This window comes from Moschus berezovskii, unplaced genomic scaffold (assembly GCF_049115385.1).
Source record: "Moschus berezovskii isolate FMDL1 unplaced genomic scaffold, NW_MosBer_1.0 29, whole genome shotgun sequence".
In the NCBI taxonomy this organism is placed as follows: Eukaryota; Metazoa; Chordata; class Mammalia; order Artiodactyla; family Moschidae; genus Moschus; species Moschus berezovskii.
In genome coordinates this window covers 736,112-760,188 of record NW_028290453.1, presented here as the reverse complement: position 1 = coordinate 760,188, position 24,077 = coordinate 736,112, and the positions used below count along the sequence as shown (strand labels likewise).

The 24,077-nt window shown below is 39.8% G+C and overlaps 1 non-coding gene and 1 pseudogene across 1 annotated transcript; both read right to left on the bottom strand.

Annotated features, from left to right (window-relative positions):
• The window catches only part of LOC148772975 (frizzled-3-like), a 318,270-nt pseudogene that overhangs the window by 157,911 nt on the left and 136,282 nt on the right, over positions 1–24,077 (bottom strand).
• On the bottom strand, positions 375–446 carry TRNAA-CGC (transfer RNA alanine (anticodon CGC)). Its single transcript has one exon. It is a non-coding gene; the product is annotated as a tRNA-Ala (tRNA).

The following is a 24,077-nucleotide window of genomic DNA, read 5'->3' as shown; positions in this document are numbered from 1 at the left end:
GTTATAAATATCTTTGTTGTACTTTTTATTCTTTAATTGGGTCATGCCCACAGCATAGCAGGTAAATTTCTGTCTGACCATTTATATGGGTTTATTAAAAGAAGGTGGATGTTAGCAGAAATGTATTTGAATCAAATAGAGTAATAAAGATTTATTGGAAAGGCTATTTTTATTTTGGATTAATAAAAACTATGTTATTAATACTGAAAAAAGATACTATCACATCGTTAGCATTACACATAGTTCATTGAAAATGGTAGGGTGGTACCTGTAATTTATATTAATGTGTAACACTGGTGACGTCTCCTCCTGTGAAGTCATACTGTCTTAAAAATGAAACTAAAAAACAAATTAGCACCATTAGTTGAAAGACATGGAGATGCCAGGGATTGAACCTGGGGCCTCATGCATGCGAAGCATATGCTCTACCACTGAGCTACATCCCCAGCCCTGGAAGGAGGCTGCCAGGCTGATGAACCAGTGCACTGACTTCTCTAAGACAATCTCTCCAGGGAACGAAAGAGCCCTGGATTCTCACAGTTTCAAATTCCCATCACAGAACATTCTGAAGTATTCCTGGTGGACCTATAAATTTTGTACCTTCAGTGCAGAATGTCCTGCTACTGTATGGCTTACCACCATGCTAGTTTCCCCAGCCTTATTTATAGAGATGATGAAACACCGTCTCCCTTCAAAATTTATCTTATTTATAGAGTCTCCTACTCATAGATACAAGAAAATATTTTAGTTATATTCCTTAATTTCCCCATTACTTTTATTGCTATTTTTGTTATTTAGTTGCTAAGTCGAGTCTGACTTTTTGCAACCCCATGGACTCAAGCTCACCAGGCTTCTACGTCCATGGGATTTTCCAAGCTAGAATACTGGAGTGAGTGGTAATTTCTTTCTCCAAGGGGTTTTCCTGACCCAGGACTCAAACCTATGTCTCCTGCCTTGGCAGGCTGATTCTTTACCACTGAGCCACCTGGGAAGCCCATGCTGCTGCTAAGTCACTTCAGTCTTGTCCGACTCTGTGTGACCCCATAGTTGGAAGCCCACCAGGCTCCCCCGTCCCTGGGATTCTCCAAGCAAGAACACTGGAGTGGGTCGCCATTTCCTTCTCCAATGTGTGAAAGTGAAAAGTGAAAGTGAAGTCGCTCAGTCGTGTCCGACCCTTAGCGACCCCACGGACTGCAGCCTACCAGGCTGGTCCATCCATGGGATTTTCTAGGCAAGAGTACTGGAGTGGCTTGCCATTGCATAGGAAATGAAAAAAGAAAAAAAAAAAGTTCTCTGTTCCTACAGGTTCGTGACTGGGTACTGCAAATAAGGCTGACAAAGGGCAGATTAACAAGAGGTACTCAAAGTTTATTAGCATGTGCCCTGGGTTTACATAAGGAAGAAACCCAGTGATGAGGAATTCAGAAGGGTGATTAGAACCTGGGACTGTATAGCACCTTGAAAGGAACAACATGTTTGTAAAAGACACAGGTAAAGGGGTCAGGCTTTTAGGGGTGCAGACTAAGGGAAGGTAAACATATGGAGGAGACTAATGGAAATGAGCATGGAGTAAGTCTTGTTTGTGTCGACTGCTCACCCCTTGTTCCACTGGAGAATTGTAGTCTCCCTTCCAGTACAGTGGGGGCTGCCTAGGGTCGCTCTACACGGGGAATTTAGGGTCTGCTTCCAGGCAGATAGGGGAGTGGGGAAGAGAATTATCCTTTGTCTACTTTTTCTTCTATCGTCTTTGACTCAGAGTAATCATTACACCAGAGTGGCATAGTTGGGGGTAGAATATTCTAAACCACTTTCATTTCTTTCCTGGGGTGAAGGTGGGAATAGGGAGTTTTGTTGTGGGGGGAAGTAACAAAGAAGTAAACAAAGAAGCCGCTTGACAGCTCTCTCCCCGGGACAGGGCAAGGTCATTCTGCCACTCACCAATGGACCTAACAGCACGCCTGACTTCGTGGCACTGTAGTGGTCAGAAGGACCAACACTGCTTTTCTCAGAGACATATTAAGTTCAAGACATAGAGAACTGCCAGCCCTGGATGTTTGCTCGCTGTGATGATCAAGATGAAATTGCTATTTGATAAATAACCTTTTTCACCATAAAAGGACAAAAAAAATACTAGAAGTAAACTGAAGAGCTGCTGTTTGGTTTCATCTACTTGATGACCAGAACCCATAATGCTGAACACAGCATATCCTTGATCTGACTACTCACGCAGGACCTTCTAAATATTTAATGAGCTCAACACAGCCTTACAGAAAATCTACTTTCCTAGTTATCACCAACAGCATATTCTGACTCTGACACTCTCTTCCCCATGAAGATGCAAACTTTAAAAGCACACCCTTGCCCTCTCTTAACAACACTGGTTTTTCTTGGCTAAGATACTAAGAACAATAAAATAAACCCATTGATATAGGATATAATAATATTAATGAAACTAATAAGAATCAAGTTCCAAAATAATTCAGAATTACCAAGAAAAAAAAAATCACCTCTTCTCTTTTTTAGCTCTGGTTCCAATGAAATGATGACTTTGGAAAACCTTTATCCTAACATTATCTCTTCTATATTCTTAATATTTAATTTGAGAAATATATGCTAATATTCATTTGGGGAAATATGAAAGTATAAATAATTTAAATTTTGATCATAATACATCCAAAATATAGGTAATCCCTCTTGAGTAAGTTACATTGCCATTGGAGCTTTTGAATCTTTTACTTTAAAAATGTTGGGTCCTCACACATCAGTGAAAACAAAGCTGGCAAAAACAGATGTCAGTGAGGTATAAATTACTAATCTATACCCAGATCTCAGGCCTATATTATGCTGAGTCTGCTCCGGTGACTGGGTCTTCCCCAGGTGGCTCAGTGGTAAAGAATCCACCTGCCAAGGCTTGAGTTAAATCCCTGGGTCAGGAAGATCCCCTGGAGAAGGAAATGACAACCTACTCCAGCATTCTTGCTTGGAAAATCCCATGCACAGCACAGAGGATCCTGACAGGCTCCATGGGGTTGCAAAGAGTCAGACTTGACTTGGCAACTAAACAACAAGCACATGGTAAACCACAATATAAATTTCCTAATTAATTTAACATTAAGAAAGCTGAGTGCAGAAGAATTGATGCTTTTGAACTGTGGTGTTGGAGAAGACTCTTGAGGGTCCCTTGGATAACAAGGAGATCCAACCAGTCCATCCTAATGGAAATCAGTCCTGAATATTCATTGGAAGGACTGATGCTGAAGCTGAAACTCCAATACTTTGGCCCCCTCATGCAAAGAGCTGGCTCATTGGAAAAGACCCTGACACTGGGAAAGATTGAGGGCAGGAGGAGAAGGGGATGACAGAGGATGAGATGGTTGGATGGCATCACCAACTCAATGGACATGAGTATGAGTGAGCTCCAGAAGTTGGTGATGAATGGGGAGGCCTGGTGTGCTGCAGTCCATGGTATCACAAACAGTTGGACACGACTGAGCAACTGAACTGAACTGACTGAAGTCTTATTTGATATATTTATTTGTTTGTTTACGTAAAGGTGCTACTTCCCAAAATGGAGTTTGTTTAGAAGTGTTGTTCTATTTTTGGAAATATAAACTTCCAAAGGAAGGTTTAGAAATCTTTTTCAATTTCATGTTTAGTGGCACAAAATCAGAAAAATAAAATATAAAATATTGAGTAATAATATCAAGATTATGGATCCCCAGAAGTATCATTGTTGTTGATCAGTTGCTAAGTTGTGTCCAATTCTTTGTGACCCCATGAACTGCCCAAGTACTTGTCCATTGATTCAGTGATGCCATCCAACCATCTCTTCCCCTGTCACCCTCTTCTCTTTTTGCCTTCAATCTTTCCCAGCATCAGGGTCTTTTCCAGTGACAAACAGCAATAAATTTGTTCTGTTTCAAGCCACAAATCTCTGGTAATTTGTTATAGCAACAACAATAAACTAATACACACTGCCACCTCTACTTGATGCTGGACTGGTAAATGGATTCTCTTTACCAGGGTGCCTGTGATCCCTTTGGAGTGACAGGGAAAAGGGAAAGGGGAACCCTCTCCCTGAGTCTGTTCTCTTATCTACAGAACTGGTGCCCTGTGGATCTCATCTCATCTCTCATTTCCCTGTGTTATGGATTGAAGTGTATCCCCCCAAATCCACTGTGCAGTGCTTAGTCACTCAGTCCTGTCTGACTCTTTGTGACCCTATGGACTGTAGCCCACCAGGCTCCTCTGTCCATGGGATTATCTAGGCAGGAATACTGGAATGGGTTGCCATGTCTTCTTCCAGGGGATCTTCCCAATCCAGGGATCAAACCTAGGTCTTCCGCATTGCAGGTGTATTCTTTACCATCTGAGCCACCAGGGAAGCCCCCAAAATCCATATAGTGAGGTCCTAAGTTCTAGAGTCTCAAAATCTGACTTCTTTGGAAAGAGGGTCATTGCAGATGTAATTTATTAAGATGAGGTCATCCTGGAGTGGGGTGGGTCCCTGTTCCAATGTGACTGGTGTCCTTATAAAAAGGGGTCGTTTGGACACAGACCCACAGGGACCTCCGTGTGAATGTGAAGGCCAGGTGGTGTATCTACCCACCAAGGAACGTCAAAGGTTCTGAGCAAGCTGCCAGAAGCCGGGGAGAAGGCGTGACACAGAGTCTCCCTTACAAACCGGGGAAGAAATCACAGCTGCTGGAGTCTTGATCGTGGCTTCTGGCCTCCAGAACCGTAAGACAACAAACTTTGGTCATGTTTGTTTGTGTTGCTGTGTCTGGCAGCCCTAGTAAAGCAGGGCACCCTCCCAGACCAGGACTCAGCCTTCTGTCTCTCCAGTGGATGCTCCTAGTTCTGAGGTTAACCATCAGAGTCCATTCAACTCTGCACCCTGCCACAGCCTCCCTGGGGCTGTGTTCACGGTGAGTCACCCTTGGAGGACTGCACTTTCTTTTTATCTCAGTAGAAAATGCCCATTTGGATTTTCAGCACGTACAGCTTCTCAGCCAGTAAACACACGTGAATGTACTAGTTCTCAGCATTGAATACACAGCTCTTTTAAGGATTGATTTCATTTATTATCAATGAAGTTTCCCCCTTATGCCCTTTTGCTGTTGCTAATAATTTATCCTAGTATTAGAAATGGTTGCATCATCTATGACTCTCTCATGTTTACTTTTAATTTTTAATGATAATGTGAGACAGAATTAGCTGAATGAATAACTGAAAAGTCAGCTAATTCTATCTCATGTCAGTCAAAGTAAGTCCCTGACAGTTACATCAGGCCCTGTTTCCCCATATCCCCTGATATATGTGAATGCATAAGAACATCAAAACATACAACCATTGAAACTTTTCTTCCCCAGACACATCTAGTCTTAAAGGGAATGACAGAGGATGAGATGGTTGGATGGCATCACTAACTCAATGGATGTGAGTTTGAACAAACTCCAGGAGATGGTGAAGGACAGGGAAATCTGGTGTGCTTCAGTCCAGGGAGTGGCAGAGTTGGATAAGACTTCACAACTGAACAACAAATAAAAAGTAAACTGGCAAAACCTCATGACAACAAACCAAAAGGACCCAAGTGTGGCAAAGAAGACTTCTCACAAAGGCAAACTGGATGACATAAAAGTAATTTGTGTCCACATTATATTATGTATGAAAATGTTTATGATAAGGCTAAATAGTCAGAAGGATATAAATAATTTTTCCAGTTTGTTTTAGTGATAACCATTATATCATTGTGAATTACATGAATTTCCTTTATTTGGAACTAAACAGCCAAAATAAAATTCATTTTCCTTTGCATACATACATTAGAAAGCAAATTCTTATAACCATAATTTTGTTTATAACACAAGTGTTATAATATTTTATGATTTATTATTATTATTATTTTTTTTGGTTCTTAGATATTTTACCTAACCAATTCTTTGTCTCTCATCAGCTAAACCTTTTCACATATTTTGGAGACTTTCATCCAAATCTTAGCACTTCCTTGAGGTCTATTTTAAACATCAAATCATGCATCCTTCTCAAACAATTTTAATGAGTATTAATAATGGTATATCTTTAAGTAGCTTACAAATTATTTTCTTACACACTTTATGTTCAATTTTTATTTTTGTGAAACATTATTTTGAGTGTGGGCTTCCCTGGTTGCTCAGTTGATAAAGAATCCCCCTGCAATACAGGAGACTCGGGTTTGATCTCTGGGTCAGGAAGATCCCCTGGGGGAGGGAATGGCTACCCACTCCACTATTTTTGCCTGGGAAATCCCATGGACAGAGGAATCTGGTGGGTACAGCCAACGGGACTGCAAAGACTTGGACATGACTAAGTGACTTTTTTTGGTTCTGGGGTTTGTGCAAAATTATTGAATGCAGAGATCAGGATTTTCGTTTTGTCTCTTTTATTTATTTATGATATAGACCATTTTTAAAGTCTTTATTGAATTTTTTACAATATTATTTCTGTTTTATGTTTTGGTTTTTTGGCCACGAGACATGTGGGATCTTCCCCTGAAGATCTTATCCCTTTATCCCCTGAAGAAGGGAATAACAACCCACTCCAGTATTCTTGCCTGGAGAATTCTGTGGACAGATGAGTCCATGGGATTGCAAAGAGTCAGACATGACTGAGAGACTAACACACACACATGTGCGGGATCTTAGCTTCCTGACCAAGGATCAAACCCACACCTGCATTGGAAGGCAAAATCTTAGCCACTGAACTACCAGAGAAATCCCTATTTCATTTTTTTTTTTTACACTGACTTGAATAGGTGTAAGGTACATAGTGGAACATATGTATAATTTTCTAATTAATTATCATATTTATGTATATAAATATTTATCATATTTATGTATATAGTCTTTAAAGGTGACAATAAAATGGAACTGCTTTTTAAGATTTTTATTGTTAAAAATATAAAATCTCAAGTGAAGTTACTCAGTCGTGTCTAACTCTTTGTGACCCCATGGACTGTAGCCTACCAGGCTCCTCTGTCCATGGGATTTTCCAGGTAAGAGTACTGGAGTGGGTTGCCATTTCCTTCTCTCGGGGATCTTCCTAACCCAGGGATCCAACCGAGGTCTCCCGCATTGTAGGCAGGTGCTTTTACCATCTGAGCCACCAGGGAAGTCTATAAAATCCCAAAGGGAAGTTAAAATTCCACCTCAAATTTCCCTCTGAAATATTCTTGCCTGGGAAATCCCAAGGGCAGAGGACCCTGGTGGGCTACAGTCCATGGGGTCGCAAAGAGTCGGACATGACTGAGTGACTAACTCTTTCTTTCTTTCACATTTCATATCCCATTGTAGAGTCTAAGAATACCTGATGAACACAAAGTATTGGCTCCGAGCATCAAGACTTCAGAGATGTTTTGCTGCAACTGTCATACATTTGCATTTTTTAAAAAGTACTTTTGCATAAACACTGGCATCTGGTAGTTCGTCGAGAAGCGTTTACTGAACGTAGAGAAGCAAGAGTGTTATCAATCATTTTATTGCTGTTTTAATATCTATTGATTTGGCTGCATCAGGTCTGACTTGCAGCTCATGGGATCTTTCATTGCGGCACATGGATTTTCTAGTTGTGGGGCATGGGTTTGGTTGTTTTGTGCATGTGGGATCTTAGTTCTCATACCAAGGATTGAATCTGTGGCCCCTGCATTGCAAGGCGGATTCTTAACCACCGAACCACCAGGGAAGTTCCTCATTTTAGTATCTTCAACAATAGCTTTCTTGATGTGACACATTTTCCTGTGAGAATAAATGTCAATCAAGACTCTTCTCTAACTGGCTAGTCCTGATGTATTTGGCTGGTGTCATGTTTTTTGTTTTTTTTTTTTTTGAGGTATAGATGCTGGTTTGTTTCTTCTTGTGTTTTTTTTTTAAGAACATCATTTTCCTCTCTTAACATGAAATTCCATCTCAGAGGATGATTGGTAGGATGGCAGGAATAATCCAACGGTGACATTTCTAGTGTGAAACTGACATCATAATTCTGTAAGTTCACAGATAATTCTGTAGAACTGTTTTTATACAAATATAGCAATTTTCTGCTTATGTAAGTATATAGAAGCTAAAATGAGCTGAATATAAAAACTAGTATTAGCATCACATGAATCACACATATCATCAAAATGTCACTTGGGGGGGAAAATAAGCAAAGGTTTGTCAAGTGAGAGACTGGCAGAAGAAGAGGGAGGAAGCAGTGTCTTGGAAAGAAACTGTGATTGTCCCTGGAAAGGAATTTTCTACTTCAGAGTGACTACAATACCGTTTGATTGTGTTAATTTTATCCTCTGGCATGATGGATGATAAATCTACAGTGTTGTCAAAACTTCAACAAACAAAAGCATTAAACAGTTTTTCCTATTGACATAATGCAAAATAGGAGGAGGAAAATACAAAGAGGCCAGGGCCATCAAGCCACTGCCTTGAGGGTTTTCTTCAGGTGGAAAAAGGAAAGGTAATGATTTATACCCCATTTTAATTATGCTTAAGGGAAATATTTGACACAGACCTTCCCAGGTGGCACAGTGGTAAAGAATCCACTTGCCAATGTGGGAGATGGAGTTCTGATCCCTGAGTTAGGAAGAACACTTGGGGAGGACATGACAACCCATTCCAGTATTGTTGCCTGGGAAATCTCCTGGACAGAGGAACCTGGCAGTCTACAATCCATGGGATTGCAGAGTCGGCCATGACTGAACACGCAACTACAGCGCTGCACAATAGGCTTCAGAACTGAAGGGGGTTGCATGAGAAGAGCACTGTGTGCTTCAGGGATACACCAGGGAGAGACAACAGGTGGACAAGCCTTGGACTTTAAATCAGAGAACTGTGCTAGTATTTATGCTGTCACCCAAGGAGTTGGTTTGACTTCCAAGCCAGACACTAACAGGAACCACTGGATTATTCACAACAGCCAAGACATGGAAACAGCCTGAAAGTCCAGTGATGGATGAATGGATAAGAAAATGTGATATCTATGTCCGTATATGTATCTATATATCTATATACACATATCTACTGTATCTACATATGCATATATCTAGACACATATACATATATACGCATATCTATATATGCAAATTGGGCTATTATTCAACCAAATGGAAGAGGGACAATCCATTTGCAACAACATGGATGAACCTGGAGGATGTCATGCGCAGTGAAATAAACCAGATACAGAAAGACAAATACTGCATGATCTCACATGTATGTGGAATCTAAAAAACTAGAACTGCTAGAAGCAGAGTATGCAGTAGTTACTAGGGACTGAATGGTGGGGAAATTGGGGAGATATTAGCGGAAGTGTTGAAACTTCCAGTTATAAGATGAAAGTTCTGGGGACCTAATGTACAGCAAGGTAATTGCAGTTAATAATGTGTATTGCATACTTGAAATTTGCTAACAGAGTAGATCTTGTCTTCTTACCACCAAAATATGGTAACTAAGTGAGGAAATGATGCGCTCGTACATTGACTGTGAGCGTCGTTTTGCGAAGCACACATACGACGAAACATGCGGACAACTTAGAGTTTCTGTTTGTCAGTAATTTCTCAATAAAACTGGAAAAAATTGCAATTGGGTAGATAATCTGCTACATCTTTTGGCTTAGAAAATCAGAAAAGCCAGAAATATTTTTTAGGGACTTCACTGGTGGCCCAGTGGCTACGACTCTGTGCTCCCAACGCAGGTCTGGCTTCAATCCCTAGTCGGGGGACTAGCTCCCACACGCCACAGCTAAAAGCTTGTGCGCCCTGACTAAAAGATCGCACAATTAAGACCTGATGCAGACAAATAAACAAATAAATATTTTTTAAAAGAACCATTTTAAGAATGTTTATTTCACGATTCTCACCAATCTTCATCACCACTTAAGGTTACAGAAATTTCAAAAATAGAGCAGGAGCTTACACGTAAAGAATGAAGAACTTCTAGATAACTGCTTCCCACAGAACTTTCTGTGATGATGAAAATGTTCCACGTCTGCATTGTCACTGAACTCACCAGAACGCTGGGCACTTGAAATGCAGCTGGTGTGACTAGTGAACTGAAGTTTTTACTTTATTAATTTCAATAGAAATAGCCGCAGCAGCCACCGGCTGCTGAATCAGCCTGTGTCGTTCCGGGGTCTCGGCTGATTCTGCACGCTCTTCCTGGGTGATCTTACCTCCATCCTCATCCTTCCTGAACGCCTGGATGAGGGCATGCCCCATCTCCACTTCATGCAGTGTCTAACACGTATGAGTGACTCTTCAAGTGTCAGGCATCACCCTGAGAACTCTGCACACAGCATCTTATTCCAGCTCCCCCAGCTCTCTTATGCCATAAATAAAATTGTTCAAATTAACTCGCAGCTGAGAAAAACAACAAGCTGATTCATGTTTGAATAAGAAGTTAAACAAAATAACCTTCATAATGCCCCAATCTAGGCGTATAAACCTAAGTTAAATGCTTTGCCTAAGGGCATGGCTATCTGACAAAGCCAGGGCCACTCTCAATTCTCTGCTCATTCTGATTTCCACTCTGCTACCCTGTGGAATGGACGCCTGCTGTATAACTGACAATGCAACAACAACAGCAGAAAACCTCCACCAAGAAACTACAGATCCAGGTGAACCATACTGAGGAAACAGGGTGGACGTGAGAAAAAGATGCTTTTTAAAAAAATGATCCAAGTTGGTTAGGGAAAGTGCTAGTAAAAGAATTCCTGTGTGACCACTTCTGAGTTTACAGAGGGTAGAACTCTCTCCCTCTGAACTTCTTAGGATGCATACAATCACATATACAATTTTAAAGTAATAATAAAATGGGACTTTTCAATACCAACTTTAAGGAACTCAGGTTAAAAATCAGTCTTTCCTAGATTGTCTAATTGTGGGCTGGCGTGTTAGTCCATGGGAATATTGAAGAGTCCTAGCTCTCTGATCGCATGACATGCTAGACATTAGTTTGACTTTAATTTGAAGATCCTGAAGAACATGTTGGAAAGTAGAGAAATTCATAATGAGACAGGAGAGAGAAAGACAATGTTTTGGCTCCCTTTTGTTCAATTTCAGAGAATCAAACATCTCTTGAAGCTGTTAGGAAGAACATAAAAAAGGTCATTTCTCAGTCAATGTGACAAGAATACATTTAATCTCCAAAACTTCAGAGAAGAGAATTTTCTTCTAAGAGCTTAATGCCTCCTCTTACTCCAGTACTAGGGCACTACTGCACTCCTTGGTAAAAGGTTAAACGTGATAAAACTAATCAGACATTTTACAAGCGCCTTGATGGTACCATGTTGCTGCTCCTGCTGCTGCTAATTCGCTTCAGTCATGTCTGACTCTGTGAGACCCCATAGACGGCAGCCACCAGGCTCCCCCCTGGGACTCTCCAGGCAAGAATACTGGAGTGGGTTGCCATTTCCTTCTCCAATGATGGTACCATAGTCGTCTGAAATACACAAAGAAACAACTTAATGGTCTGGATTTATCAACAGGAAAACACCGGATGGTTTTTCTGGCAGAATATTAACTGATTTTACTCTTTTTTTTTTTTTTTCAAATGTCATCCAATATCTTAATTAGAATTGAACTTAAAATATCCAGTTGCTCATATCATAAACCACAAGGTAAAATTTTGACAACTCTGATTAGACATAGATCTTCAGACAGAGAGAAAATATTCATATTCTGGCAAGAAATCATGCCTTGCTACTGCAGAAAAATAAGAATTTTCTGTTTTTTATACAAATTTGCAAATTTATTTGTGGTACCTATACACTTTTAAAATATCATGTCGTAATTTGTATTTTTACCACTATGTTAGGCAAAATGAGCATTAATCCCTATTACCTTTAAATGAGGTGTGGCTCTATTTTATAAAACTGCCAAATCTAGTTAGCATCACCTCACAGGGCTGGACCGAATCCTGTGACCCCTAGCAGAAGAGAGGCACAAAGCAGTTTCCGGAATCCAAGTTTTCTGAGTTCATTCTTTGGGATCATATTTGGTGAAACGCAGAGGCTGTGCTGTTAGTACCATATGTTAAGAATTTGAAAGACACTCAGGATTAGCTCAGTCTTTGGCTTTTCCCTTCATAAATGTTGCTGCTTTCACACATCCCTTTGTTTAAGCTAAGCACACCAAAAGTAACCCATGACATTTTCTTTGAGGTAGAGTTTCTAACCACATCCTTCAGTTTGGGGAATCTGACCTTATGGCAACTAACCATATCTCTATCACTGGCTTTCCCATATAAAAATAATATTCATAACTGTTGTCGTTTAGTTGCTAAGTTATGTCTGAATCTTTTGTGACCCCATGGACTGTAGCCCACCACGCTCCTCTGTCCATGGGATTCTCCAGGCAAGAATACTGAATGAATACTATTTCCTTCTCCAGGGGATCTTCAGGACCCAGGAATCCAACATATGATTACTTGGCACTGAGTCACCAGGGAAGCCCACTACAAGTCTTTTTATGTGTCTATATCTTTCACCAAACTTGAAGATCCTTAATAGCAGAGACTGAATGTTACTTATCTTCTAATCCCTTGCACCTAAAAAGTTAATTTGACACTTCAGTTCAGTTCAGTCGCTCAGTCATGTCCGACTCTCTGCGACCCCATGAATCACAGCACGCCAGGCCTCCCTGTCCATCACCAACTCCCGGAGTTCGAATGCAGAGATCCAAAGAATAGCAAGGAGAGATAAGAAAGCCTTCCTCAGTGATCAATGCAAAGAAATAGAGGAAACAACAGAATAGGAAAAACAAGAGATCTCTTCAAGAAAATTAGAGATTCCAACGGAATATTTCATGCAAAGATGGGCTCAAGAAAGGACAGAAATGGTATGGACCTAACAGAAGCAGAAGATATTAAGAAGAGGTGGCAAGAATACACAGAAGAACTGTACAAAAAAGATCTTCATTACCAAGATAGTCACGATAATGTGATCACTGACCTAGAGCCAGACATCTTGGAATGTGAAGTCAAGTGGGCCTTAGAAAACATCACTACGAACAAAGCTAGTGGAGGTGATGGAATTTCAGTAGAGCTCTTTCAAATCTTGAAAGCTGATGCTATGAAAGTGCTGCACTCAAAATGCCAGAAAATTTGGAAAACTCAGCAGTGGCCATAGGACCGGAAAAGGTCAGTCTTTATTCCAATCCCAAAGAAAGGCAATGCCAAAGAATGCTCAAACTACCGCACAATTGCACTCATCTCACATGCTAGTAAAGTCATGCTCAAAATTCTCCAAGCCAGGCTTCAGCAATATGTGAACTGTGAACTTCCAGATGTTCAAGCAGGTTTTAGAAAAGGCAGAGGCACCAGAGATCAAATTGCCAACATCCTCTCAGTTCAGTTCAGTTCAGTTCATTTCAGTCGCTCAGTCGTGTCCGACTCTCCGCGACCCCATGAATCACAGCACGCCAGGCCTCCCTGTCCATCACCAACTCCTGGAGTACACTCAAACCCACGTCCGCAGAGTCGGTGATGCCATCCAGACATCTCATTCTCTGTCGTCCCATTCCCCTCCCGCCCCCAACATTTCCCAGCATCAGAGTCTTTTCCAGTGAGTCAACTCGTCGCATGTGGTGGCCAAAATATTGCAGTTTCAGCTTTAGCATCAGTCCCTCCAATGAACATCCAGGATTGATCTCCTTTAGAATGGACTGGTTGGATCTCCTTGCAGTATAAGGGACTCTCAAGAGTCTTCTCCAACACCACAGTTCAAAAGCATCGATTCTTCGGCGATCAGCTTTCTTCACAGTCCAACTCTCACATCCATACATGACCACGGGAAAAACCATTGCCTTGACTAGACGGACCTTTGTTGGCAAAGTAATGTCTCTGCTTTTTAATATACTATCAAGGTTGGTCATAACTTTCCTTCCAAGGAGCAAGCGTCTTTTAATTTCATGGCAGCAATCAGCATCTGCAGTGATTTTGGAGCCCAAAAAAATAAAGTCTGACACTGTTTCCACTGTTTTTCCATCTATTTCCCATGAAGTGATGGGACCAGATGCCATGATCTTTGTTTTCTGAATGTTGAGCTTCAAGCCAACCTTTTCACTCTCCTCTTTCACTTTCATCAAGAGGCTTTTGAGTTCCTCTTCACTTTCTGCCATAAGGGTAGTGTCATCTGTATATCTGAGGTTATTGATACATCCGCTGGATTGTGGAAAAAGCAAGAGAGTTCCAGAAAAACATCTATTTCTGCTTCATTGACTATGCCAAAGCCTTTGACTGTGTGGATCACAATAAACTGTGGAAAATTCTGAAAGTGATGGGAATCCCAGACCACCTGACCTGCCTCTTGAGAAACCTGTATGCAGGTCAGGAAGCAACAGTTAGAACTGGACATGGAACAACAGACTGGTTCCAAATAGGAAAAGGTGTACGTCAAGGTTGTATATTGTCGCCTTACTTATTGAACTTATATGCAGAGTATATCATGAGGAACGCTGGGCTGGAAGAAGCACAAGTTGGAATCAAGATTGCTGGGAGAAATATCAATAACATCAGATATGCAGATGACACTACCCTTATGGCAGAAAGTGAAGAGGTACTCAAAAGCCTCTTGATGAAAGTGAAAGAGGAGAGTGAAAACGTTGGCTTGAAGCTCAACATTCAGAAAACGAAGATCATGGCATCTGGTCCCATCACTTCATGGGAAATAGATGGAAATATTTGACACTTCAGTTCAGTTCAGTTCAGTTCAGTCGCTCAGTCATGTCCGACTCTCCGCGACCCCATGAATCACAGCACACCATTCCTCTCTATCTATCACCAACTCCCGGAGTTCACTCAAACTCATATCCACAGAGTCGGTGATGCCATCCAGCCATCTCATTCTCTGTTGTCTCCTTCTCCTCCCGCCCCCAACCTTTCCCAGCATCAGAGTCTTTTCCAGTGAGTCAACTCGTCTTGCTGCTTAATTACATTTTTATTGGAAAAACAATAAACAGTTGAAAGAATAAAGCATGAATGAATATAAATTGATTGGCATAAAGACTAATGTAACTTCAGCTTTGTGTTGAAAAATTAGAAACCAAAATATTTTTCAATTTGTCTTCTACCAAGAGCTTTAGATCCTGATATCAAAGACAGTTTAGAAATGTAACATTAATTTATGTTTTCAACTTTCTTTTTTGGAAAATCTATGACTCCACTAGAAATGAATTTTGTTCCTCCAGCTAGTCCCCATCACCCTATCAAATGGAGGAATGGCCAGGACTTCTCCAACTGTAATCAATCAAATTGTGATGATCTATTAGGAAGATGTGGGAATTGGGAATACAGCTGTAGTCAGAACAAGAAAGTGAATGATGGGTATTGGGAGAATCCAGGTCTAAGGTTGGTATGGCATGGCCTGCATGCTCAGTTGTGTCTGACTCTTTGTGACCCCATGGATTGTAGCCTGCCAGGTTCCTCTGTCAATGGATGTAGGTTGCCATTTCCTTCTCCAGGGGAATCTTCCTGACTCCGAGATCAAACTCATATCTCCTGAGTCTCCTCCAGAGGTGGTCCCTGGGGGCTGCTTCAGACAGAGCAGAGCCAGGCTCTCAGCATGGAGCTGACACCAGGACCTGCCCCGTGCGACGCCTCCACCAGCAGTCCTGGTCCTGGAGCTCCTTGTTGGCATGGTCTAGACTGTCAGCTCTGGGATCGTGGTCAGAGTCCTTCAACCTAACTCCCACCCGCTTTCCTTTCCCGCAGATGTCAGATCATCATCACTGTTGGAAGGCTTCTCTGAGGACTGCAGCCAGTTTCCATTTGTATTTCTCAGAGGCTGGACCCCCGGTTCCTAGCAAACCCACAGAGCTGCTGGCACTCCTCAGTCTTGTCAGCCTTCGTTCCCTGGGGAAGCCAGCGGGCAAAACCTAGTACAGTATCAGGCAAGTAATAAAAAGTTAATGGTGTTTGTGGCTCGAAGAAATCGAAACCACTAAAGCAACAGTAAAAAAAAATAAATAAATAAATAAAAAGGAAATTCACAAAAGAAGAAACCTGTGCAACCTTACAGGAATCGAATTAACATAACTTTGAAATAAACAAACTACCAAAATTGCAAAGGGAATGCGCTGTTGTTTTCCTGTTGTGGATAACGGAGGTAAGTGTGTGCCTTCAGCTGTTATTCACAGGAGTAAATTTCTCTTGTCACACTGCATCTCACTCTTCGGAGGCAGTAATCACGGGCTGGGAAGCGGGGCTGGTGAGAATCTCACAAAAGACGATGAAGGGGTGCAGCTCCATCTCTGTCTGTCCTCCACCTGTCTTTTTCTTTCTGTTTCTGTCTTTCTCTCTCTCTGACTGTGTGTGTGTGGTGGGAAGGGGAGAGGGGTGTCTTTTTCAATTTTTTTCTGACATTATGCCTTTAGACCTGCAGTTTAAAAATGAAATATAGGAACAAAAATCTTTGATGATGAACTGAGAAGAAAAAAAGCTTTACATTTCATTCAGTGTTTGGACTAACCTAATTTCTCAACGGTCTCATGTAGCCCAATTTTCCATGTAGAAACCGAGCCCAGAGATCCTCCCCTCTGCGAGGAACAGCTACTTCATTTTTACCAACTTCAGTGACAAGAAGGAGTTAATTATTCTTTCTGAGAATCCTCGCAGATTTAGTGGTAAGAAAATCTGATTTTAAAATAAGGAAGCTTTAGTTAATCAAACTCAGATCTATTATTTAAGTAATCATAAGAGTCTCCAAGCCTTGTGTTTCCCCATTTTAAAGTAAGTCTGAGAGACAGAGAACAAAGTTATGGTTGCCGGGGGAAAGATGGGGGAAAGGATAGTTGGGGAGTTGGGATAGTCATGTATCCACTACTATATTTAAGATGGATAACAACAAGGACGTGCTGCAGAGCACAGGGAGCTCCGCTCAGTGTTATGTGCAGCCTGGATGGGAGCGGAGTTTGGGGAGAATGGATACATGTATGTGTGTGGCTGAGTCCCTTTGCTGTTCACCTGAGACTGTCATAACCTTGTTTGTCAATCAGCCATACCCCAAGACTACCCAGGAGGTCTCTCCCTGTAATATGTATTCTAGAACCAGTAAGGTCTAAAAAAAGTTTTAAAATGTAAAAAAAAAAAAAAATTAAATGAATAAACTTAGTAAGTCTGAGAAAATAAAAAACACGTTTTTCACAGATATGTTTTGAACTCAAGTGAGACAACTTGCTACCATGTCAGCTATGACAAAATTTCAGTAAAAGAGCATAAATTGAGATTTTTCCTCACAGTTTAAAAGTGGCTGCTTAAAAACAACATTGCAAGATAACTTTGGAAGTTTCTTGCTTTTTTAAATTTACAGTTATTTATACTAAAGTAATTCAGTGCTTCCCTGGTGGCTTAGACGGTAAAGAATCTGCCTGCAACACAGGAGACCCGGGTTCTATCCCTGGGTCAGGAAGATCCCCTGAAGGAAATGGCCACCCACTCCAGTATTCTTGCCTGGAGAATTCCATGGACAGAGGAGCCTGGCGGGCTACAGTCCATGGGGTCGCAAAGAGTCAGACATGACTGAGCGACTAACATTACATTATTACATTATGCAGTTAGTTCTACAGTTTAAAAATGAAACAAAACAGAGACAATAAACCTTGATGATGAGCTGAAAAGGAAAGAAATAGTTAACTTTAATTTCTAAAATGTTTCTGTATAAAAAGCTATTGATATCTTTTAAAGTAAAACAAACAAAAAAATAAAACATCATCATAATCTTTACTAGATTTTTAAGGACTTTCAAATAAACTAGTTTTGGGGACAAATTTATAATATCATTGACCTCTGTTACTTATATATTACATTATCACACTTATTATAAATGTGTGTCCTGGGTATGGTCAATGTATATAATAGGTTACTTAAAAAAATTAAGGTGATTTAAATTATTACAGTCTGATATTCTTGTATGGACTTTTAAAAATAAATTTGGGCTTTTTAAAGTTTTAAACATTATAAAATTCTATTTGGGCTTTAATTTGCTTTTTTGAAATATTTACTACGACTTCAATTTAATTTAGATCAATTGATATTCAAATGCAGAAATTGAGATGTTAGCCTTGATAACATATAATTTATCTAATTTAAAGCTATATCAAGTTTGAGGTGCTTTCCAAACATGTACTATGGAGTATCAGTGTGTCTGTGTTCATACGTGTGAGAAGGGTATTCTGAAAATATGTTTACCCTCATCAGCTCAGGCTGATGAACTGGGTGTTTAAACAGCACACATTTATATCTCACGATTCTGAAGGCTGAGAAATCTAAGACCAAGGTGTTAGCAGACCAGATTCAGCGTGTGGTGAGTGTCCTCTTCTGGGCTGGGAGACGACCACGTTCTGGCTGTATCTTCACATGACAGAGAGGTCGTGTCTTTCACATCTCTCTTTATATGAGCATTAGGTCCATTTAGAGGGCTCTACTCTCATGATCGAATTTTCTTCCAAAGGCTCCATCTTCAAACATCATCACATTGGGAGTTAGGGCTTCATCAAATACATTACACAATTCAGTCCATACCAATACATGTATTTATTTTTGAAAAAGAAGTCCTCCAGATAAGTGAATGATTATCATTGATTCTGACTGTCTAAATGTATGGCTTTTCAATTCTAGATGAATACAATGCTATATGAAATATTACCATGAAATATATTCAAAATGAAAATTTTTACCTTCAAAGCACTTAAGAGTCCTGGTAATAGTGTTAATGGCTTCCCTCATGGCTCAACTGGTAAAGAATCCACCTGCAATGCGGGAGACCTGGGTTTGATCACTGGGTTGGGAAGATCCCCTGGAGAAGGACACAGCTGCCTACTCCAGTATTCTGGCCTGGAGAATTCCATGAACTGTTTAGTCCATGGAGTCACAAAAAGTCAGACAAGACTGAGTGACTTTCAATGGTGTTATTAATAATAGGTTGAATATTTGAACTATGAATAGGCCTGTTATTAGAATATAAAATATGTTTTTATGATCAGTATTTTTAGAAGATGAAAAGGTGCCTACTTTTTTTAAGAAGTAATAGGTCATTTGCCTGTTATTAATTCAAAATTGCATTTATAGAAAATGCCTATAATCAGGGCTTACACACAGAGGAAACCAGAATTGAAAGAGACATATGTACTCCAATGTTCATTGCAGCATTGTTTATAATAGCCAGGACATGGAAGCAACCTAGATGTCCATCTGCAGATGAATGGATAAGAAAGCTTTGGTACATATAAACAATGGAGTATTCAGTTCAGTTCAGTCGCTCAGTCGTGTCCGACTCTCCACGACCCCATGAATCACAGCTACTCAGCCATTAAAAAGAATGCATTTGAACCAGTTCTAATGAGGTGGATGAAACTAGAGCCTATTATACAGAGTGAAGTAAGCCAGAAAGAAAAACACCAATACAGTATACTAACGCATATATATGGAATTTAGAAAGATGCAAATGATAACCCTGTAAACGAGACAGCAAAAGAGACACAGATGTATAAAACAGTCTTTGGGACTCTGTGGGAGAGGATGAGGGTAGGATGGTTTGGGAGAATGGCATTGAAACATGTATATTATCAAATGTGAAACGAATCGCCAGTTCAGGGTCGATGCATGTTACAGGATTCTTGGGGCTGGTATGCGGGGATGACCCAGAGGGAAGATAAGGGGAGGAGGGAGGTGGGAGGGGGTTCGGGAGGGGGAACTCATGTACACCCGGGGTGGATTCATGTCAATGTATGGCAAAACCAACTAATATAATATTGTAAAATAATGAGCATCCAATAAAAATTAAAAAAAAGAAATGTCTATAATCATAAGAAATGATATTGTAAGATATTATATAACACTCACTAGAATTTACATTTTTCTTTGTCAGTGTACTTACTTGATGATTTCGATATTATCACCATTAAATCAGTATTATTTTAAGCATATTATGACAATTATAAATAAAATTTAGAATCTGTACTTTTACTTAGAAGGGCCGAATAAAATTAAAAAAATACTTTCTTAAAAGCAATTCTACTTTGAGATAAGGGATTCCTTTTGTTACTTAAACTCAAAAGCTTAATGCTATCTTTTATTAATAAATGTTAATCCATAAAATTTATATCTACTTAACTATTTTATTTTCTATGTTTATCTGAGAATAATGAAGTATAAATGGTAAAATCAGCAACTTAACAGTATTGAAATTGTTATTATATAAGATGCTTGAAGGATGCATTCTAAATAAAAATTCTACCCTTGAAGTTGAAGAGCTAAGCCTACACATAACACCTAAATAGTTTATGAACAAGTTCTGCCAAACGTTGAGAACAGATAATCCCCAACTTATACAAAACATTCCAGAGAAAACAATGGAAAAATACCCAAATCATTTCCTGAGACCTAAATAATCATGGTATTGTGCCAGAAAATGATAGGAAAAGAAAGAAAATGCAATTTAATGTTAGTCATAAACAGGGTTGTACAATTTTACATATTTTATCAAAATGCATTAAAATTAAAAAGTACTCCATGCCCACCTAGCTTTGTGATTCAAGACCATTCAAAGTAGATCATCTGATATTGTAATTTGCTACACTAAACCTGGGAACAATCTGATCACTTTAGATACAAAAACAAAACAGATAAACATTCAATAATGTTTAACATGTATCACATCTAAGAAGGATTCTTTAGGCAACATGACAAAATAATAAATTTAATAATCAAATGAAAGCATAAAAGTTTATGAAAAATTGGATAAAGAATATAGGATGAGGTCATGCCTTTCCAGATACTAAAAACTACATATACATAATCTGTATGAATTACATGCTAATTAATTATGGTGTTGGTGTAGGAATAAAAACAACAGGATGGAAACAAAGAGAAAAGCTAAAAACAGAATTAGGGAAATACATTCAAATTTGGTTTGTACTTCTAATAGTTAAAATTGTATTCATTGCAGTTAATAGAAATCTAATATAAGATTAAATAAGTTATGGTTAATAATTCAGCGCTGAAAACAGTGTTTTAGTGATGCCATCAGAAACATGGATCTTTCTTCCTTCTGTTATACCGTTCTTGAAGCATTTCCGTCACACATGGCTTGAAGATATTTTCACCTTCAAATTCACCTTCATATTCTAAGTAGGAAGAACATGACAGAGCAAAGGCCAAAAGGGGAGTGTTAGTTTGACCTGTAGAAAAATCTTTTGTAGAAATGCCCATTCACTAACCTCTACAAGCATTGCTCAGGTAAAAACTCAGTCATATGACTACCTTCAGCAGAAAAGGAATTCAGGTAAGTGCATGTCTAAACCTCCCAATATCTACCCTAAAAAGAAGCCAAATGAGAAGGAGGTCTTAGCTGGCTTTCAGGAATAGCAAGGGCAGGGTGGGGAAAGCAACCTTCTGACAAACTTAGTAAAGCTTGGCATTCAGATCAATGGGGAACATTTTAAATGATAAAATTTATGAAATTATCTGTTCAGATGTAAAATATATGGGTTCTCTGGTGGTTCAATGGTAAACAATTGTATTCTAAAGCAAAACACAAACCTAAAATCCACAAAGAAAAAGCTTAATGCAATATATTGCTTCCAAATTTAAAATTGCTTTACAACAAAATATATTATTAAAATATTTTAAAGTAAATTGGTAGATTGGGGAAATTATTTACAAATAAATATCAAAGAATTCATGTGCAGAATATTTGCAAAGCCCTGTATATTTTTATGCAAAAAATAACCAACAACAGTAAAACAATTAGGCAAAGGAACTGAATAATTGATTCACTAACACATTTGCTAAGAACCCTAGAAAACTAACCAAACTGATCATGTGGACCACAGCCTTGTCTAGCTCAATGAAACTAGGAGCCATGCCATGTAGGGCCATCCACGACAGACAGGTAATGGCAGAGAGTTCTGACAAAACAATGTCCACTGGAGAAGGGAATGGCAAACCACTTCCATATTCTTGCCTTGAGAACCCCATGAACAGTATGCAAAGGCAAATAGATAGGACACTGAAAGATGAACCCCCTAGGTTGGTAGGTGCCCAGTATGCTACTGGAGAAGAGTGGAGAAATAAGTCCAGAAAGTATGAAGAAATGGAGCCAAAGCTAAAACAACCCCCAGTTGTGGATGTGACTGGTGATGGAAGTAAAGTCCGATGCTGTAAAGAGCAATATTGCATAGGAACTTGGAATGTTAGGTCTATGAATCAAGGCAAATAGGAAGTGGTCAAACAGGAGATGGCAAGAGTGAACATCAACATTTTAGGGATCAGCAAACTGAAATGGAGTGGAATGGGTGAATTTAACTCAGATGACCATTATATCTACTACTGTGAGCAAGAATCCCTTAGAAGAAATGGAGTAGCAATCATAGTCAACAAAAGAGTCCAAAATGCAGTACTTAGACACAATCTCAGAAATGACAGAATGATCTCTGTTCATTTCCAAGGCAAATAATTCACTATTGTGGTAATCCATGTCTATGCCCCGACCAGTAATGCTGAAGAAGCTGAAGTTGAATGGTTCTATGAAGCCTGACAAGACCCTCTAGAACTAACACCCAAAACAGTGGTCCTCTTCATTATAGGGGACTGGAATGCAAAAGTAGGAAGTCAAGAGTTACATGGAGTAACAGGCAGATTTGGCCTTGGAGTACAGAATGAAGCAGGGCAAAGCCAGCAGAATTTTGCCAAGAGAACGCACTGGTCATAGCAAATAACTGCTTCCAACAAAAAAAGACAAGACTCTACACGTGGACATCACCAGATGGTCAACACCGAAATCAGATTGATTATATTCTTTGCAGCCAAAGACGGAGAAGCTCTATACAGTCAGTAAAAACAAGACCAGGAGCTGACTGTGGCTCAGATCATGAACTCCTTATTACCAAATTCAGACTGAAATTGAAGAAAGTAGGGAAAACCACTAGCCCATTCAGGTATGACCTAAATCAAATCCCTTAGATTATACAGTGGAAGTGACAAATAGATCCAAGAGATTAGATTTGACGGACAGAGTGCCTGAAGAACTATGGATGGGGGTTCATGACATTGTACAGGAACCAGTGATTAAGACCATCCCCATGGAAAAGAAAGGCAAAATGGTTGTCTGACGAGGCTTTACCAATAGCTGAGTAAAGAAGAGAAGCAAAAGTCAAAGGAGAAAAGGAAAGACATACCCATTTGAATTCAGAGTTCCAAAAAAATATCAAGGAGAGATAAGAAAGGCTTCCTCAGTGATCAGTGCAAAGAAATAGAGGAAAACAATAGAATGGGAAGACTAGAGATCTCTTCAAGAAAATTAGAGATCCCAAGGGAACATTTCATGCAAAGATGGGCACAGTAAAAGACAGAAACGGTATAAACCTAACAGAAGCAGTTGATATTAAGAAGAGGTGGTAAGAATACACAGAAGAACTATGCAAAAAAGATCTTCATGACACAGATAACCATGATGGTGTGATCACTCAACTGAAGCCAGACATCCTGGAATGCAAAGTCAAGTGGGCCTTAGGAAGCATCACCATGAACAAAGCTAGTGAAGGTGATGGAATTCCAGTTGAGCTATTTCAAATCCTAACAGATGATGCTGTTAAAGTGCTGCACTCAATATGCCAGTAAATCAGTAAAACTCAGCAGTGATCACAGGACTGGAAAAGGTCAGTTTTCATTCTAATCCCAAAGAAAGGCAATGCCAAAGAATGCTCAAACTACTGCACAATTGCACTCTTCTCACATATTAGTGGAGAAGGAAATGGCAACCCACTCCAGTGTTCTTGCCTGGAGAATCCCAGGGGCAGGGGAGCCTGATGGGCTTCCGTCTATGGGGTCACACAGAGTCGGACACAACTGAAGTGACTTAGCAGCAGCAGCAGCAGCAGCAGCACACATTAGTAAAGTAATGCTCAAAATTCTCCAAGCCAGACTTCAACAGTACGTGAACCGTGAACTTCCAGATGTTCAAGGTGGATTTAGAAAAGGCAGAAAACCAGAGATCAGATTGCCAACATTTGCTGGATCATTGAAAAAGCAAGAGAGTTCCAGAGAAACATCTACTTTTGC